Below are 20,654 nucleotides of genomic sequence, written 5' to 3'. Positions count from 1 at the left end.
GATTTTTCTACTTTCTGGTGGATAAAACCAGAAATCCCCACTTAAACAATGTTTCCATTGGTAAAATGACAACCACCACTATCATTATAGTAAAAATTTAATTTAAATTTGAAGAAAATTATTAGAAGTCAAATTCTGCTCTCTAGAAAGGTCAGTGAATGGAGTGTTCTGGCTATTTCATTTAGCTGAAGGTTATATATATGAATCATGTATGCATATATATACACACACACACACATTTTTGGGTGAATATATACGTACTTGTGTGTACATACATGTGATCCATTATATTAATATCTACACAGACTTTTGCAGGTGCTTCAGGTAATCAAGTTTCATTGGTGAGAGCTGGGAGGCAAATAATCCTCTGAACTTTTTACATTCTGGTTCTTATTCTAAATAATTAGAGGTTTCAACTATTCAGGACAATTTGCATATGATATGGTATGTTCTGTAGAGAATAAGCAAATAAAAGAGTTACTGGGTGTGTCTAGATAGATCTAAACTCTTATGCTCCTGGTTTTGTTGCCAATTACACATCAGATAGAATGAATTTTTTTTTAATCCATGCATATAAATATCAGCTTCCTCTTGTTGCTTCCCTATCTCTCAGTCTCATGTTTCTCATGTTTTTCTAGAAATTTCTTGAAGAAGTTTTTAGGAACAGATAATTCATTATATCCTTTCCTAAGTGTGAATTTGTGAAACAAGGAAGGTGCTGATGACCTAATGCTTTTAACAAAAACAAAAAAATCACACATTTGATCCCAATTTTTCTCCATCACAGGAAACTGGAAAGGGAATCTTCTTCCAAAAGTGAAGAAGATATTTTTGGGGATTTACATATACCACCCCCTAATTTTTTTTTTTTTTTTGGCAGACTATAATCAAGACATAAAAATGTACAACTGGGTGAAATAGATGAGTGAGTTTGTGTCATGTTAACTATATACTTCAAGAAAGTTTAATTTTGGAAGTAATTTTATGGGTGCATAAATAAATTGCAACTGAAATAAATTATATTAAAGATGTAAAGAACTTTGAAAATAATTCATAGGTATGATCAGCCATTTGAAAATGGAATGAATCTAATTAGAGAACAATGACAAGACATAATGGCAAAGATTCCCCATCTCCATGCTTTATTCTAAAGCCATTCAGACCTTGGAACACCAACAAACACCAATTGATACTTGGTCCATTCTCCTGAAAAAAAAGTCATTCCATAATTTGACAATTTGTCGTAATGGAACAATATGCATGAAGAACATTGCGTTTATCTCTTTTCTCATAGTTAAGATTAATAGTTAGGGCCAATGAGAGGATTTTCAGGGTGGATGGCTGTCTTCAGGAAGTTTGGGGACCATCCAAATCCTATGTGCTTTCCCCGCTGGCAAATGCTTTTCCTTTTGACCAATATGTTTCCCTTCAGGGGGAAACAAGTGACAAAGTGGTGAGAATGTGGGAAGGAGAGGGTCGAAAGATGCCCATCTCTAAAATCCAATAGACATGTGTTCATATTCCAACTCTTCCATTTACAAGCTGTGTGACTTTGACAGGACTTTTTCTTATTTTTAATTTATGTTATTGTTCCCATAATAGCAGAAAGAACTATATTTTCTCCTGATTCACTGGCCAACGACCCTGGTACAGATTCAGAATGTAAGCTGTGCTCTGTGTTTATGTGCTGTTGCAAAGCTTTCTTGGAATCCAAGCCCCTTTACTGAAATAATCTAGGAAAACATCACTAAGCAAAGGAACCTAGGAAGTCATCACCATACCGCCATCCTCCATGTGTTTGGGAGCATATGTGCATCTGTCTAAGGCATCTGTCTTCCCAAATTTAACACAAGCCACCCTGGCACTGGAAAAAATAGAAAACACCTGGATAAGTGTGAAGGCTTGAACAAGCATGCAATTCCCTGAGACACATTCATATACTTAATCCTTCTTAACTCCCATTGTTGTATCATTTTACATCCCATAATGGCATAGCTAATTCCTCAATTAATATTGATCAGAAAGGTAAGAAGGAATCTTTGTGGGGCAATGCCTAAAGAGGCATCTGTGGAGTTTCCCCCAGACAGATGTAGCCTGTGGTCACTACCATAACTGAAAAAAGAGTCCCACTGACCATGGGATTGAGCTTTGACAAACAGTACAACATTTACTCCTAAAGAATGAATTGAAAGATAAAACTATTTATAGTTTCACTTGATCAAATCGGACATTTATTATGTTCAAAGCTCTCTGTTCGATCATCTTGGTAGTATGAAGTTGTCTAGACTCAACCCTTTTTACCTAGGAATTTATAACTTACTAGTGGATGTGAAAAGGACTGAAATACTTTCATTCCAGGTAATAAGGAGGTAGGTGTCAGTGGGTGGTTAGAAGGTCAGAGAGGAAAGCAGTGAGGACTCCTTAGAGCAAGAACACAGGGAACTTTGAGGAAGTTAGTGGAACCAGGCTTTGAAAGAGTGTAACCTTTGAAGAGAGAAGTAGAAGAGGGAAAAAGGGTAAGCACCTTCCCGCGTGGAGGGAGCAGTATAAAAAAGCCATGGAGGCAAAGAAATTTAGGGTATAATTAAGAAATGGCTAGGTTAGTTTTCTTAAGCAGAAGGGTTATAGCTTGGGGACTGGAAGAGAAAGCTAAAAGGTAGTAGTGGTGCAAGACCATGGTGTTTTGTATGTCAGGTCAATGAGTTTACTCTTCAATTTAATAGAATTCATTTCTAGTGAATCATTCAGGGTTTTTTTTGGGGGGGGGGGGCGGGGGGGGCATGGTCTGGGAATCGAAATGGCTCTTCTGCATGGAAGGCAAGCATTCTACCACTGAACCATCTTCACTGAGGGTTTTTGAACAGAGAAGAGACACAATAATGGCCGGTGTTGTGTAATATTAATTTTGTGTGGATTCATGACAGTGCTTCTCAACCCTTTTCATTATCATCCCCTGAAGGAGAATTTTAGATATTTTCTTTTCCCTAATCACCCTCCCACACCCAAGAAATTATAAAAATAGACTACATATCTGCCTAGCTACTATATGTATATCTGTGCTTTATACAAGTCTTGTTTTTTTCAACCCCTTTTTCGCCCCCTTTGGGGTGATGTCTCTCCCTGCCCTCCATTGAGAATGTATACAGGGTAAGGGGTAGATCAGAACCAGGGAGAAGCAGGTAGAAGCGGGGAGAGGAGAAAGACGTTATCAGGAGATTAAGAGCAGCCTAATAGGTGCAGCCCACTGAGCCCGACGCTCTCACCCTTTCCAAGCAAGCAGACCCTAAGCTTCCAGCTGCAAGCCGTGCAGCTCTTTGCCTGAGGGCATGCTCTGGCTGCCAAGATCTGTGTGGTCCATGGTGGTGCGGGCTAGAAGAGCGAGAGAGTCAACAACTCTAGGGCAAAGCTAGAATAAATAAGCTGGCTCCCTTGCCCCTAGGTTTGGGTGATTCTGAAGCATGTTTAGCACTGTATTACAGAAGCAGGACCCAGCCCCCGTCACCCTCACAGTACCACGCTTAGAAGCACACCTTTTACTGGCATCCTGTCCATCAACTCTCACACTCCCATTCCCCTAGGAAGCTTTCAGAGATCACCTCCCAAATTAGCTACTTGCACCCATCCTTGTTTCAGGATCTGCATCCGAGGGAATCGCACACACCATAATAGAGTTCAAGTAGAAAGGGATAGTAGTGTAAAAATGTTACCGAAAAGATAACATGGCGATGTTTAAGACCAGATAGAGTCTAACATGCCTAAGAACTACTCTGAGAGTGATCAGGGAGCTTGTGGGACCATTCCAATTTCCCGGACTTCTTAGCTTGTGTGCTAAGCACAGTTAATCCTCGTTCAAGTAAAATCTAAAAATAACTCTTCCCTACCTTTAACACCATGACTTGCTCAGAGCCATTCCTTTCCTCACTCCATCTATTGGAGAAGGAAGGAACCAGGTCCCTTCTGTAGACACTGTGACCTCCCAAAGACCCTTTTAAGTCCTCATTCTTGCTCTTTTCCTAAAGACAAGGGGTTGGGTGGGAAATTTAAGTGTTAGTCAAGCTAAAATAGCACCTGTAGGCAGGCTCGTTTTGGGTGGAGGTGGTCTCGGCTGGCATCACAGAATCTGGAATTGGGGGTTCTTAGCCCCTTTGAATGACAGGAAATGTCAGCTGAGCATTTCATCGTTTGAGTGCAGGCTGTGTCTCAGCTCCTTATGTAGTTTCTACCACGTGATGACACACTCCTCTGCAAGCATGCAGAATAAAAAAGTACATAGAGATTTAAATGAAACCAATGAGCATGCTTCTGTGGGTTTATAAATAACAACCAAATTGCAGAAATGCCAATTATAACTTGAAAAATACAGTTAAAGTGGTCCTAATGCAAAATTTGGGGCCTTAAATTCTTATATCATGGAAGAGAGCGGCATATAAATTAATAAGCTAAATATTTAATTTTAGGCATTAGGAAAATAAGTTGGTAACTTGCTTCTATAATAGCCAGGCTTTTTTTTTTTTTTTTCTCCCATGGTGAAGGATGGGGCAAGGAGGGTCAACTAATACTAAAATGCTGGGAAAGAATGATATTTTGAAATGAAGACCTAAGTTTGAGATTATTTATCTATTTTTTTAATTCCATTGTCACAAGATAAAAGGATTCTTGATTATCTTCTGTTAGGGTGACTTCCTTCTTTTTCCTTTTTTTTGCATGGGCAAGCTCCCGGAATCAAACCCAAGTCTCCGGCATGGCAGGGGAGAACTTTGCCACTTGAGCCTCTGTTGCCCGCCCTCCTCTCTTTGGTTTTGTTCTACAGTGATGTCACCTTTACTCTTTACTGAAGATTTCCAGATAAGATCTTATAATATGGCCTAGTCACCCAAATAACATCCCCAATGATTGTGCCATGCTTAGGTGACAGTAGACATACCCTCTTAGGAACAGAGCCTTCCCCAGATTTTTTCTCATCTTCATATATCTTATAGAGAGCAATAGCATTTTAACAACACAGAAACTGCTTGAGAAATCTGCAGTTCTCTACCAGTAAATACTTCATTCCTGAATTATTTTCCCCATTCGTTATAGAATCTGTCCTCCTCTAGATCGGTGGCAGTTCTAGGGTAGTTTTGCTGTTGTTATTGCCTGAGTAGACATTTAGCAATTTCTGGAGACATTTTGGTTGTCACAACTTAGGGAAGTGCTACTGGCATTTGGTGGGTAGTGGTCAAGAATGCATAAAAGATAATCACATGAAAAATAATTATCTGGCCCAGATGGCAATTGTGGCAAGGCTGAGAAGTCTTACTTAGATTTATCCTGTTTAGGTGGCAAATTTATCGCAATCTTAACATCTTTTTTGCTTTGCATTAGCACTGAAATTCAGCAAACTATTCACATAAGAAATGTTTAGTGATGGGTCAATGAGTAGAAAGAGAAAAAAGACACAATCCCTAAATTTCTCACTTTGCAAATGTTTTAGCTCTTAAAAGCAACAGTGGACTGAATAGCACAGATGTGCTGTATGGTCATGTTCAACGAGAGGTGTCCTATTATATCTTGTTGCTATCAGTGGAGAGGATATTCCATTTTCTTATCTGCTTTAATTTCCTTTAGTGTGTGTGAGCCTTGAATAGCTGTTGAGATAAAGCAATCCAAAATTATTAAGTACTTGTTGAGTATTCTTCTTAAGAGAAAAATTGCAGAAAGGTGACTCTTTGTGTTGAACCCTTGAACCCAGTAAAGAGCTGTAGAATATTTGAATCAGATTCTTTTTAAAAGAAGTTACCATTATCACACACACACAAAAATGTCATACAAACACCAGGTTACAAGCATATTTAGATCATTCTTACTGAAGAGAATAAACATTTATTGCTAACTGTGAAAAGGGCAGATTGGATGATTGATGGAAAAATCAAACTGCTTTGTCAGTTCACATAAATAATAATTCATCAAAGAAACACGTGTTCATGAGTTCAGTCTGGTTTGAATTTAAATCACAGTGTGTTCTTAGGAATCAGCTGAAGTACCTGAGCCTTATTAAAAAGTCTCCTGCATATTACTTAAGTATATGAGTGACCCCTGCTAGGTCATGGAATGAATCATATCAATAACAGCAAGAATAGTCATGCTTAGAGATGAGAAAAACATACTTAGGTGCTCAAGAAAGTTTAACGGATACTTCAGAAATCTGATCTGAGTTCACTTTTACAATAGATGCTCAACAAAGTGGTTAGCAAAACATAAGGGTCACATGAATATTTATCAGATACTAATAAATATTAGTCAACTGATCAACTTTCTCTGGCAATCATTGTTCAGTGAAAAATGATATAATGTGATATTTTCTCTTGTAAGCAGTCCACCTTGAGTCACCCCAATCCAAAGACTCTCTGTGCTGCTGACAAATTGACAGCATTTGACAAGCTGGCATGTGTTTATGGCAGGCAGGTGTCTTGTTGTGGGTGAGACAGGAGCTAACAGATTTGACACCAGGGCATATTACTCCCAGATGCTTCCAAAGGGAAAGAACAACTTTCTTTCAGTGACTTGTCCTTTCAAAACAAGTTCTATGGCATATGCACTGCCATTAGTTAGCTCTCTGAGAGGAGGCAATGCATCATGGGTGCCGTACTGGCAGAAAAAGAAATAAGCATTTCCAATGAGCTCTGCCTAATTCCGTAGTACAAAACCAGTGGCTTGGTTCTGGAAGTCATCCGAGGCAAATCAAGGAAAGACATCTTCAGATGCAGAGGAGATAAGGAAGAGGGAACACACTGAGGATGTATGGTGTTGATTTTAAACTAAGAGAAACCTAACCATGCAAAGCCACATCAGGCCAGTCAAGGACCTTGCTACAGATGTCTCTGTGAAAAAATACAACCAAAAGTTGTATCACAACATTATAGTTGTATTACAACATTGCACCAATGTTCCTATACACGTAACCTGCCAGGTCTTAAACTCTTTCATGTCAATTGGAAGCAAAAATCAGTCTGAAGGTATTTCTATGTTTATATTCAGCAGACTTTGGTACTCAATATGAGCTGCAATAAAAATACTGTCTCAATTTGTCAATTCCACAGATTTCTCGTCATTCTTCACGCTTTCTGAACTCTAGAATGCAATGTTTTTCTTCATAATTGATTTCATTTTTCTGATTATGCATCCTGAAAATGACATGGACACAGTATCTGAATCCATTTTGGTAATGGAACAATTTAAGGAAAGAAAGCATAACTGGCATTGCATGGACACAGTTTAAACACCCAGGTTTTAGGGGAATGAGCACAAGTGATAACTGTACATTCCCCTAATACTCTCTGTCTTTTTCCCAGTGTCTTATAGGTTAAGTCTGATTGAATTTTTCTTTTGATATAAATTATTTTATTTTTCCACTACATTAAATATTTACATTTTTTAGCTGCCAAAAATTAAAGATTGATGTCTTTCTCCCCCCCCCCCTTTTTTTAACTTTCCATCTCCTCCTACTATTCTAAAGCAGAGAAAAGAAGTGACTTTATTCTACCAAAAAGATTTTCTGTTGTAGGTTCTGGTTAAAGATGGCCTGGGACAATCCTGATACTATTTCAAATACTCCAAGCTTATCATTTAAGCCTACATACACATGCCTTCTTATTTTTGACAATAGAACTTTTAAAAATAAGAATATACATAACTACTAGGCTTTACAACTCATTATCAGTTTCACCCAGGCAGCAATACTTTTGCATAGTTCTTTATGACAATTTTTGTTGGCCTATAAAAAAAATCAAAAAAGCATTGGCAATTTCTTTTTAGGAATGAGATATGATGATTTAATTTTGCCCATAGTCCTTCCTTATTATTTTAATTTGTATTTACCTAATTTTGCTTTGAGGCTTGTGTCAGTAATCAGTTAATTGTCTTTCAGCTCCAAATCCACCCTTCCTTGCCCTGCTTTGTGAAAATGCAGCTGAACCCTGTAAATGCTTCTCCTTTGCCAGCTGGCGTAATGTTGGGCTTTATCAATAGAGGGCACTAGGGCGGCACTGCAAGGTGATGGCAGCAGGAAGATGCTTTCCATCCTGCCATCCTGCTTATGCTCCTTCTTTTTTATCTCTTTTTTTCAGCTTGGGAGCCCAGAAGCCCTCACAGACCAAATCTAGCTATGTCTTCAGAATACAATTTCCCCAATGGTGGGCTATTCTGAGCATTCTAGTGGCTACATTTTAAGGAGCTTTGGCTCAGCCTTTGATCACACCCACTCTGAAGGGGTCTGAATCTCTGACTTGGGGTGGCGTGACTCTCCTAAGTCCTGGTTCCTTTTATTACTCACTTCTTCACCCTAGAGTGATAGCTGCTTTTTGTACATGCAACTTCTGGGCTACTTAGAGTCCTCTTTTAGTCCTTTCAGTAGTTAGCAACCTTTTACTAGTTAGCAGTTTTTTACATTACATATTACCTATTCAAACTGTTGTTGAGACCTTGACTGATAGGAAGTTGTTCATAGGTCTTTTTCATGTATGTACACCTAAGCCACCTAGATAAATGTTAGACTCCATGAGAAAGGAACCCTTCTACATACATACATATATATATAATCCCTTCAGAACTTCGTACAGTACTCCACAGTTATTAAATACTTATGACTGACACTGATGAATAAGACATGGATATCAAGACTCTCATCATCTAATAGGAGAGAAAGATATATAAACAACTAATATTAGAGTGTGATAGATACAGTTAGAGAAGAATGTACAAGATACAACACTATGGGTTGAGTGGTACTGAGGGTAGGGATCAGATAAACTTCACAGAGCAGCTGTCATTGAGATGAATCTTAGAGGATAAAAAAGAGATGGTCCATAATGTTTAGAGCACAAAGAGCAATGAAGATGGGGGAAAAAAGTTACAAAATGTCAAGCATATATGAAAACTAAACAGGCAAACTTGAGGAACGTCAATTATTTCCACACTGCTCTAACCTAAGAGGTGTGTGTTTGTGGGAGTACAGGGGTTCAGTGTAGTAATATGAGTACAGGAAGTGGCAGCATTGAGAATAGTACAAAATGAGGCTGGAGAGGTAGGCCAGCACCAGATCAGAAAGGATTTTGTATGTCATGCTTAAAAGTTTGGATTTTATTTATGGGCATAAAAAAACAAACAAACAAACAAAAAAACCCAAAACTCAAAGGAGAGGAGGACTTCTTTAGAAAGTTAATCATTAGTTTTATGCATACATTTAATCTCTCACTGTGGAATACATTGTTGAAGGAGTCAAAGAAATTCAAGTCCTTGGCCTTGCCTGGGAGTTAAAAGAGGTGAAATTGTTATATGTGAAATATTTAAGCATTAGGAAGGAACAAAAAGTGCTAAAGTGAAAAATAAAGACCAAATGTACATTGGCATTAGAAAATAGGAAAGAATTGGAGTAATTAGGAGAATGGTGGAACTTGCTGGACTTAGAGTGCTAGATGAACAGCATTTCAGGAAAAGAGTAGAAGGAACAGTCCTTTAGAAGAAGAGAAACGTGACCGCAGAGCAGTTTTGACAGCAAGAGGGAACCAAGGCTGAAGGGAAGTGAAGAGAGAGAAGGTTGAAGATGTAAGATAGAGCTTTGGGATGGATTAACATATGAAATCATGCCTCTATAACAGGCCACCGATCTCCTTCCTACGGAGCCCAGATGCAGCTCCTGATGCCTTCTCAAGCCAGTGTTTACTGAGCCATTTACAATTGGAAGTTTATGCTTTAAGACATCATTAAATGTTTTTCATTGGTGACTTGTTGATTACAAAGACTTTTCTGATGTGTGGTGGTTGCAGATCATGAAATGAAGGGAAGATCCCAAATGTGGAAGCCAGAGCTGTGGAACTTTTCTCGTATATGCAAATTCTACTTTAGGTCTTCAGAGACTCTGTATTTCAGCTATTAGCTTGGAAGATTTAAGGAGTGTTTGTATTGAATTTACATTGATGCTAGCGCCAAAAGAAACAAAGCCATTGCCACACCAAAAGTTTTAAACAAGAATGTCATACTGGAAAAGCATTGTTTCACATTTCCATCTTTCCCTTAGGATATGGCTGACCTTAAACAGAGGAACCCAGAAATCTCCCTGCCTGCCTTTTTGCTTCTAAGAAAACAGACACCGGTTCCCCAAGGCCCTGATTAAGAAAGAAACTGGAAGAACTTGCAGAACCGTTTTCAAGACTGCCAGTGCCCTTGCCAAAACCCAGTGGAAGAGTCTCCAGGGGACCACAGGTCACAGAAGTTTAAAGGGTTTGATTATTTTTTAAATTTTTTACTACTTTCTCAATAAATATTGCCTTAATTCTTCATTCTTACTAGCAAATTGTCATTTAGCACCCAATAATTCTCATATCAAAGCCTAGGGAGCTATTATTTTCAGGGATGGGTGACTTTAACTGCCTTCCTATTTCCAACTTTGCAAAGTGTTTCAGGGGATAAAGTTATATTCTCTCTGTCTCTCTTTTCCTGAATATATTCCCTTTTATTGTGAAAAATAAAACCTTAACTACTCTGAATCAGAAGTGCCATTAAGAGGAAAATACATTTTTAGATGTGGCTTTGTGAAGGACTTGCTAATGCTGTGACCCTCAGAAGATAATTTGGACTCTATGTCTTATCTTTTTAATTAGTAAATGTGGAAAATAAAAATTTTCTCTATCCCCCTCACTGGACTGTTGTCAGGACGAAATGGGATAATAGATGTTGAGAGAGGTTTTGAAAAATACAGTGTTAAAAAATACAAGAAGGGCGGGCCGCGGTGGCTCAGCGGGCAAGAGTGCTTGCCTGCCGTGCCGGAGGACCCCGGTTCGATTCCCGGCCCCAGCCCATGTAAAAAACAAACAAACAAACAAAATATAATAAAACAAGAAAATGTTTAAAAATGTTTCCCTTTCTTCCTTCCTTCCATCCTTCCTTCCTTCTCTGTCTTTCCTTCCTTTAAAAAAAAAAAAAAAAAAAAAAAATACAAGAAATTCTCTGTGATCATAATTATAGTTATCTGCATGGTCAAGGAATCTAGATGGTGGTTTTTGGAAATGTTTGCCCCTTATAATGGGGTGCACTGCACTGTGTGCAGTGGACTGCATGTTTTAGTCTTCCACATGCATGCACAGTGAGATATTGGCCACCAAACCATTGGTATCCTGCATGGCTGTGTTTTCATCATTTTCCTTTCATTCATTTATTCAGTTATTTAACAAAAATTTATTGAATGCTCACTATGCACTAAAAACTGTTCTAGGTACTGGGGATATTGCATAAACAAAATAGACAACTTTTTCCCCTTGTGTACCTTTATACTAATTGTATGAGACATAAAATAAAAAAGTATATAAGCAGTATGTAAGATGGTGTGAGGTGCTATGGAGAAAAATAAACCAAGGAAGGTAAATGCTGGACAGGAGTTGCCACACTATGGTCTACTGGCCAAATATGGCCTGCTGGTTTTGTGAGAGAGTTTTTTTTGAAACATGGCTTTATGAGCACTCATTTATATTTTATCTATTGTCATTCTGAGTTAACTTGAGTTAAAACTAAAGTATTTACGGTAAGGATCTTTATAGAGAAAATTTGCTGGTTCCTGATAGCAGCTATTGTAAGCCATTTAAAGACTTTTGTTTCTACCCTGAGTGCAATGGATTGCCAATGGAAGATTTGAGGTGGAACATGACCTGGGTTTGCTTTAAAAGGATTCCCTTGAGATCTACAATGAGACTAGAATCTGGGGACAGGGGTAAAAACATGAAGACCGGTTAGGAAGTGATTACAGTGATGTAGAGGAGAGAAAAATACCCTAATGTAGTACAGATAAATTAAAAAGCTGTAAAAATAGGTTGGTTTCTAGATATATTTTGAATGTAGAACAGTGAAGGATTTTGGCTTAAACACCTGGAAGGATGGACTTTTCATCAACTGAGATGAGGAGTCTACCAGAGGAGCAGTTTTGGGGATGGACATCAGGAGTTTGGTTTGGACATAGTAAGTTTGAGGTATCACATAGTCATACAAGTGGACATGCCAAAGAGGAGACTGGAATTCAGGGGAGATGTCTGGACTAGAGATAAAAATCTCCTAGTTATCAATATTTAGTTGAGGTTTCATGTCATGAGACAGAACAAGATCATAAAGGGTGCACTTCCTCTTCCTTATCGCTTTATCTCATTTTGTCAGTTAGTGCTCAGATGTATTTGTTGGCAGATAAAGAGAGAGCTTTATGCAGTGCAACATAATATAATTCTTGCAGTTTTCTGGATGACTGTTCAGGTCATACTGCAATCTTACTTCTAGCTTGAAAGAAGTGGGAGAGGGAGAATTTGGACATTTAAAAGTGAGACCTTAGGCCTAGTTTTGAAAAGCAAAACATCCTGTAAGAAGTGTCTTTGCTTCCAGAGATTAAGATAATTTGTCCCTGACACACTATTTTTCAGAATGGTGAGCAAGAAAAAAGAAGTGACGTTTATTTAAAATCTATTATGTTCCAGGGATTTTACAAACAATAATTCATTCTACAAATCTGCTCTTGAATTTGCAGAATTATCCTGAAGCTACTTCAATATTTCTATCCTTTTTTTCTTCCAGATGGAAATTCAATGAAGATAGTTCCTGGCTCTGACTATTTCAACATCTCTTATATCAGAGAGAAAATAAAACCCAAAATTAGTGCAAACACATTCCTGACTTTCAAAAGAGTTCACTTTCAGGTCACTTCTAAAGTAACTTTCTGTTTAACCAGAGCAGGTTGGTCCAGCCCATTAATTGGTGTTTTCTTTCCAAGGCTAAATAAAATTCCAAAAAGTATCATCATGAAAAATATCAGTCATGCACATTCCTTGGTACTATAATGATTATTTTTATTAAAAATAGGCATATTTTCACATATGGCCTATGAAAGATATGGGGATAGAGTACAAATTATTCAGCTGTCCAGATGAAAGTGTATAGATATTACACATAGCTGAGAATGGAAGGAGATGCTGTCCATCGGCTGAGTCATAAATCTGGATTTGCTTCTTATTCCTTAGAGCCAGGTTTCTCGGTTTGGCACTGCGAATACTTTGGGCCAGATAAGTCTTTGTTGTGAAAGGTTGTCCTGTGTATTGTAGGATATTCAACAGTCATTTTGAAAACAACTCAAAAGAGAAGGACCAACAGACATCTTGCCTTCCCATGTGACAGAAAAAACCCAGAAGTGATTGGCCTTTCTTGAGCGATGATCTCCTCCTGTCGATGCCTTAATTTGGTCATTTTAATGGCCTTAGAACTTTAAATTTGTAACCTAATAAATCACCTTTATAAAATCCAACCCATTTCTGATCTATTATATTCTGGCAGTTTTGGCAAACCAAAACAGACTTTGGTACCAAAGAAGTGGGATGCTGTGATTTTCAAATACCAAAAATGATGGAATGGCTCTATAAATGGATAAGGGGAAGGTTCTGGAAGAATTGTGATATGTTTGGTAGGAAAGGCCTGAATTGTTTTGAACAGATAGCTGGTAGAAATGTGGACTCTATACTTCCAATGGGGGCTTAGACAGAAATGATGAAAGTGTTGCTGCAAACTGGAAGAAAGGTGGCTCTTGTTCTTAAGTGGCAGAGAATTTGGCAAAGATTGAGTACTGGTGTCACATGGAAGATAGAATTTGAAAGTGTTAAGCTGAGATATCTAGGTGAGGAAATTTCCAAATTAAATGTGAAAAAGGTAGCCTGTCTTCTCCTTGCAATCTATAGTAAAATGCTACCGGAAAGGGATAAGCTGGGAACTGAATTCTTGGGTAAAAAAGAAACCATAAACCAATAGTTTGGTAAATTCTGAGCTTTTGGAAAGTGTGACTCCAGAGAATAATGCCCCACATAAGGATTTAGCCAAACATAGAATGAGTTAGTCACTTCAGAAAAAGCCAGAATTGGAAAAAAAAGAAAACGCTATCCAGAAAGGATTTGTGCAAAGTCCTGTTGTCTGATGGTTGTGACCACTGTATGCTGCATGTAAAACTGACAGGTTTGTTGCAGGATCTGTATAAATGGAAACACTGCCCATCTGAACTAAAAGGGACAAATTGAAGGAAAAATTACTTCAAAGGCAGAAATGTGGGAGTCAAGGTCTGTAGCTAAGCCACCTCAGGCCAGGAGAGCAGACCCACTTTTATGTGGAAAGGGTGAGTTTGCCTGGAGTTTATAGAAGGTGGGTCTTCTGCCCTATTCTTTTTTTTTTTTTTAAGTGGGAGGGGGGTTATTTCTGTGCTCCTGGACAGAACTCACCAAACCCAAGATGGAGGGAGGTGAGTGCGCACGTGGGCTTCAGCATGTGCAGCTTTTAAGGATGGAGGTCAGGTGATGTCTGGAAGGGACAGTTCATTAGTTCCTGAAGTCAGGTTGGGAGGGGTGACACAGCCTGCACAGCTCCAGTTGCTGTGCCCTTCCCCATTCCCCCAACCTAACATTCCAGCCTTTTGGTGATAATAGGGTGCTGAGATCTTTCTGGCTACTTCCTGCTGTAATGGGGTGGTGTGGGGTTATAGGCCAGAACCTTCATGGCCAGGAGAGTGGGGAGGCTGGCTGTAAGAATCTGGTGAGGAGGGCAGGTGATGATAATGATGCAGGAGCATTTGGTTGGCTGCTACCCAGGATAGTTCCTTCGTGTATCCCTGAAGGAAGTTGAGGAGGCAGGGAGCTGGGAGAAAAAACAGACAGATTAGGATAACTGGTTCTAGTAGCAGGAGGAGCCATGTCGCCAGAGGAGAAGAAAACCAGCTTAAGGCAGAGTTGGTTCCTTTTTTCTGTGGTAGAGATCATCTCTTAGTTTGTTTAGGGTTTGAGTATTTTGTTCCACCAGACCTGACTCGTTGACGTAATAGCAGGATTCCTCTTGGAGGAATATACACTTTCCTCCTTTTTCGGCTGTTAGCAGGTCTAAGGCCCATGGATTTTGAAGAGTTACCTGGGCTAGTGAGGTGAGTTGGCATTGTAGAGAGGAAAGGGATTCTGATGTCAATTCCAGGGTTACCTGTAGTCGAGTCTCAAAGTTTTGAGAGGTTAAAATACCATGTCCCAGTGCCCCTCCCGCTGCGGCTGAGGCTGTGACCAAAGCAGTTAGGCTGATGCCTACCAGGATGGGAAGAAAGGCAGCCCTTTTTGAGCGAGGAGAGGGCAGTGGCCAAGTTAGTTCGGACTCCCCATACAGGGTCAATTGAGAAACAATGGTTACCAGGAAGCATGGTCCTGGGGCAGTGGAGTTAAGGCACTTGGTAAGAGTTTCATTACACAAGAAATATTGTCCTTTAGGGGCATGGGTGGTGTTGTGGATAGTGACGTTAGTTTGGCACTTGCTATGAAGTTTTGTTTGAGGGTTTTTTATCCAGTGTAGTGAGGCTCCTAATTTGGCAAGAAGATCTTGGGCTGGGGCAAGAAAGCATTACTAAGAAAGAATGTGTAATGGGGTACCCTTCTATTAAACATGTAAGCGGTCCAGTAGTTAAGGGGTGCAAAGGATGGCCATCTATGCCCATAAGCATGACCTGGGAAGGAAGGAGTTGACCTGAGTAAGAGGGGAGGACAGAAAAGGTAGCCCCTGTGTCCACTAAAAAGGAGGCGGACTTACCCGTTACCTTGATTGTTACCCTGGGCTCAATGAAGGTGACTGGGCTCGCTGATACCGGAAGTCGTCAGTCGTTGGTGGCCAGGCCCAGGACTGCCAGTGGTGGGTTAGGGGTTGGAAGGACGGCCCCTCCATGACCAGGTGCCAAGGGGCAGTCACTTTTCCAATGTCCCTTTGTACCACAGGGAGGGCATGGGTCCTTGGGCGGTCGAGGATTGGGGCACTGGCAGGACCAGTGTCCGTCGAGGCCACATTTGAAGCACTTTCCTGGTGGTGGATTAGTCATAGCCAGCATCTTCTCCATTGAAGTGGGCTGCAGAGCCGCAATCAGGGATTGGGTTTGTAAATTCACCTCTTGGCGGTCCCGGGATTCCTTTTCTGTCATCTCTACTTCATCATGAGTATTAAAAATTTTAAAGGCCATGTTTACCAGGTCACGGATAGGGGCCTGGGGACCATCTTCAATTTTTCTAAGCTTATGCCTTATGTCTGGAGCTGATTGGGATATAAAGTGTGTGGCTAAAACAGTTTTACCAGCCTCCAAGTCGGGGGTATATTGGGAGAGGGCTTCTGTGAGCCAGTGTAGAAAAGTGGCGGGGTTTTCATCAGGACCCTGGGTAATTTCCTTGGGTAATTAGCTTATGGAAGTTTACGATTTTATGTGAAGCTTTCTGCATGTCGGCTATGAGGCATGTAAGCATTTTGTCCTGTCTAGTCCGCCCATTCCTCCCCGCTGGAGTGTCAACCTGATATTCCCATCCTGGCTCTTGGTCTGGCACTGCCTCAGTCCCCACCGGCATAGGGTGGTCAGTCATATGCACCTGGTTAGCATGAGCCCTGGCTGCATTGAAAATGTGGTCCATTTCATCTGTAGTGAGGGAAGAAGAGCAGATTACATGAACGTCATGCCAGGTGAGGTCGTAAGCGTTAGTTAGATACTGGAATTATTTAGTATAGGTGGTTGGGTCGTTGGAGAAGGAGGAAAAGAAAGGCAAGATCGCAGCAGGAGTGCCACCAATGCAGAGGAGGAGAGAGGAGGGCAAGATGGTGGCTGGGATGTCACTGGAACAGAAAGAGGAAGAGAAGGAGAAGATGGTAACTGAGATGTCGCTGGAGCAGAAGGGGGGAGGGAAAGGCAAGATGGCGACTGGAGCGCCACCGGAGGGAAGGGAGGATACAAAGGGAGGGACGGGAGCGCAGAAGGAAAAAAGCCTGGACATAAGGAATTTCGGCCCATTTGTCGTTTCTCTGCAAAAGTTGCAGAGGTTTGTAAGGATATTAAAATCGAAAGTCCCATCTTCAGGCCAATGAGAATCATTATCCAATTGATATTGGGCCAAGCCTTTTTACAAAAGTAAGTGAGGTGTTTTGGCCGGATGTCTGGAAGTAAATGCAGTGTGGATAGCTTAGTCAGGAGACAACCCAGAGGAGTATAAGGTTTGGTTTTTGAGGACCTACTGCCCATACTGATGGGTCTCAAAAGAGAAAGGACTGACCCAGGGGATGTCGGCATCCCAACACCCTAAGAGAGTCCTTGGAGCTCTTACGAGCGGAGGGGCTCATCTCCCCAGGGGACATCTCACCCTGGTTTGAGGCCCTTTCAGGTCCTGGACCTGAATTTGAGAGGGAGACAAGAAGCGGGGCGTCCCCACAACTGCTTGAATCCCAGAAAAGGGAGTGAGGCTTGCAGGCATCCCCATTCACCTCAGCCCTCGGAAGAGAACCTGACGTGAATTCACGATTTTTGGAGAGTAATTAACGGACAGGCTCTCTGGGAACCGTGAGACCCGGCAGCAGGGCTAGGAGGGGAGGGACTTACCCAATCTGTGGTGGATGCAGTGGTGGGCCGAAGGATCCCTTGTTGCTGGCTTTGTGGAGGAAGGAGGAGAGAGGAAGCCGGGCACCCTTGGCCAGGCAGGCGGCACCCGCGCTCCTTTCCCGGGTTTCCGGCACCAGATGAAAGGTTTGGGAGGCAAAAGGGTGAGAAAGAAGAGAGGTACACCAGGAAATTTAAAGTGGGAGGGGGGGTTATTTCTGTGCTCCCGGGCAGAACTCACCAAACCCAAGATGGAGGGAGGTGAGTGCCTGCCCTATTCTTTAGGAAGAGCTTTGCTACCCCAGGCCTTAGAGAGGATGGAGCACATTCTCCAGGGATTGGGGAGAGCCTAGCCACCACTCCATCGTTCTAAAGGAGTTGAGCATGTGCCCCGGAGATGGCAGAGAGTTGGGGTGCTGCCCTGATGCTTGGGAAGGTGGAGATGAGATGAGGTAGTTATTCAAAGTATTTCCAATACTTAGAAATGTTAAAACCCTCACCCAGGGTTTGGAGAGAGCAGGGCCACTGCATAAGCCCTTGGAGAGAGTGTGACTGCTGCTCTCTCAAGCCTCACCAATAAAATGTCATTCTATAAATGACTCTAAGAACTTGAAATCTAATGAAGTATGCCCTGTAAGTTTTAGGAACTATTTGGGAATTTGACCCCTGTTTTCCTTCCAGTTTCACCTTATGCCAATGGGAACATTTATCCTATGACTGTCCCTCTTTTGTACATTGGAAGTAGAGAACTTGTTCTAAGTTTCGCAGGTCCACAGCCAGAGGACAATTTTGTCTTAGGACAAACCACACCTGTGACTGATTTTGCTAAGGCTTTATACTTAATATTGTTACTGAAATGATTTAAGGCTTTCATGATATTTTGATGGAATGAATGTGTTTTGAATTTGGATAGAACATGTTTTGGGGGGATCCAGGGGATGAAATGTGCTAGTTTGAAACTATTAGGTACCCCAGAAAAGCCATGCTCTTTTAGTCCAATCTTGTGGATGCAGATCTATCATGGGTGGGACTTTTTAATTAGGTTGTTTCTATGAAGATATGACCCACCCAATTCAAGATAGGTCTTAATCCTTTCCTGAAGCCCTTCATAAGAGAGAGCCAAGAGAAGCTGAGTCAAAAATAAAACGTCTACAAAGACATTTTCGATCGAAGGACTAGCAGGCAGTGCTATGTGCCTTCTCATGTGACAGAGGAACTCCAGATGCCAGCAATATTTCCTCTGAGAAGGTATCCTCTTGCTGGTGCCCTAATTTGGACATTTTCATGGCCTTAGAATTCTAACTTCTTAACTTAATAAATTTCTTTTGTAAAAGTCAATCCATTTCTGCTATATTGCCTTTCAACAACTTGAGCAAACCGGAGAACCTGGCCTCTACCTACTAGATGTCAATAGCAAAGGCCTGTTCTCCCAGTTGTGACAACCAAAAAAGTCTCTATGATTTTTAAATGCTCCAGGAGGATAAGGGGGGTTTTGTGAACCACTGACCAAGAAGGTAAATTCTATTTCCTTACTGTGGCAAAACTTTTTCTCAAATTTTCTCTCCAAAATATGCCTGGTCTACTTATTATTCCCCCTAAGTATTTTGCTCATTTTTGAGTCAGTACCTTTGTAAGCAATTTCTCCTCTTTTTCTTCTAGCTAAATTCTATCACTGCTTGTAGGCTCAAAGATAACCTTCACACTTCATGAAATTCTAGCATCAAGTCATAGAAATTAGATGGGATTAGGCTGGTCCTTTAACAGCTGTGGATGGTCTAGAAGGGTCATTTTCTACCAAGGTCTTGGGGCTACACAGCGAGCAAGGAGTAGAACCCAGAGCCCTGTCTCTGAATCCACTGTGCTTTTCATCTCACCTGCTTCCCTAATACCTCTGGTCCTATTTTGCTCTCACCTTCTCTGAAACTGCTGGAGATATTCTTATCATTCATTATAGTAATTAGAATGCTTACACACAGTAACATAAATATGTTTTCATTTAATAAGCATGAGAGGTACAAGATTACTTACAAAGATAAGACAGAAGAAACTAATTTGTCTATCACATAGATTTATTAAAATTCAGTAATAGATATCTTTATATTTAAGGAGGGAGACTTTTTAAAACTCTTAATAAATTATTTAAGAAAATTTTCTTACATCAACCCTGTACAAAATAAATATAATGTGTCACGTATGTAAATTTAGTATTTTCTAGTAGCTATTGTAAAAACAAGGGAAAATGAGTATAAATTTTATTTTAATTATATATACATACTTTTAACCCATTGAATCTAAATACTGTCTGTGGTAGATTGAATTAAGTACTTCAATCCAGACATTTCTTAATCTTAATCCACACAACTTTGGGTATGAACCCATTATAAATAGGACCTTTAGAAGATATTAATTTCTGTTAAGGTGTGACCAACTAAATGAGAGCGAGACTTAATCTGTATTACAGGAGTCCTCTATAATCAGAAGAAATTCAGACATAGTAAGAGAAATCCACAGATGGAGTTGGAAGCTGAAAGTCAATGGAAATTGGAAGAGAAAGAAGATATCCCCAAGAGACAAGAGGCAAGATAAAAGCCCAGGTACTCCAATGATGGCCAGCAGTCAGTAGCAGAAGGCTACAGACTTTAAGGGAAAGCATTGCCCTGCTGACATGTCAATGTTGGACTTTTTCTAGCCTTAAAACTATGAGCCAGTAAATTCCTATTGTTTAAGCCACCCCATTTTGTGGTATTTGTCATAGCAGTTCAAGAAAACAAGTACATTGTCATTTCAACATGTAATCATATAAAAAATTATTGAGGTATTTTAAATTTGCTTTTCTGTACCAAGTCTTTGAAATCCTGTGTGTATTTTACATTTAAAAGCACCTCTGTACAATCTGGTCATATTTAAATGCTCCAATGTGCTGGTGGCTACCGTATTGTGGAGCATGTTCTTCTATGTATCATCACTTCACATATATTAAAGGGTTTAAATTATTTAATTACAAAATCTAACTCAATCTTCTCCCTGCACACCTGTTCCTACCAGCCCCCCATCTAGATTCATGCCATCAGTGTCCATCTGAGCCAGATGTTTCTGCAACAACTTAGCTTCATCCCCATCTTGGGCTTTTTCACACCCACATCCAGTACATCTCCCACCCCTGTCAGTTTTCTCCCGAAGTATCTCAAATCTTTCCCTCTTCTGTAATCTCACTATTACTGTCCCACTTCAGATT

At 40.4% G+C, this 20,654-nt stretch overlaps 1 long non-coding RNA gene across 1 annotated transcript in view; it reads left to right on the top strand.

Annotated features, from left to right (window-relative positions):
* Positions 1–12,797, top strand: part of LOC143682877 (uncharacterized) — a 29,717-nt gene extending 16,920 nt beyond the window's left edge. Inside the window, exons 2-3 of the long non-coding RNA XR_013175341.1 lie at positions 10,055–10,257; positions 12,586–12,797. This is a non-coding gene — a long non-coding RNA (uncharacterized LOC143682877). The remainder of the gene's footprint in view (positions 1–10,054; positions 10,258–12,585) is intronic.
* The last annotated feature ends 7,857 nt before the right edge of the window (positions 12,798–20,654 follow it).

This window comes from Tamandua tetradactyla, chromosome 5 (genome assembly GCF_023851605.1).
Source record: "Tamandua tetradactyla isolate mTamTet1 chromosome 5, mTamTet1.pri, whole genome shotgun sequence".
Lineage (NCBI taxonomy): Eukaryota > Metazoa > Chordata > Mammalia > Pilosa > Myrmecophagidae > Tamandua > Tamandua tetradactyla.
The sequence above is the reverse complement of the archived record's forward strand: the minus strand, read 5'-3'. Positions and strand labels throughout refer to the sequence as shown.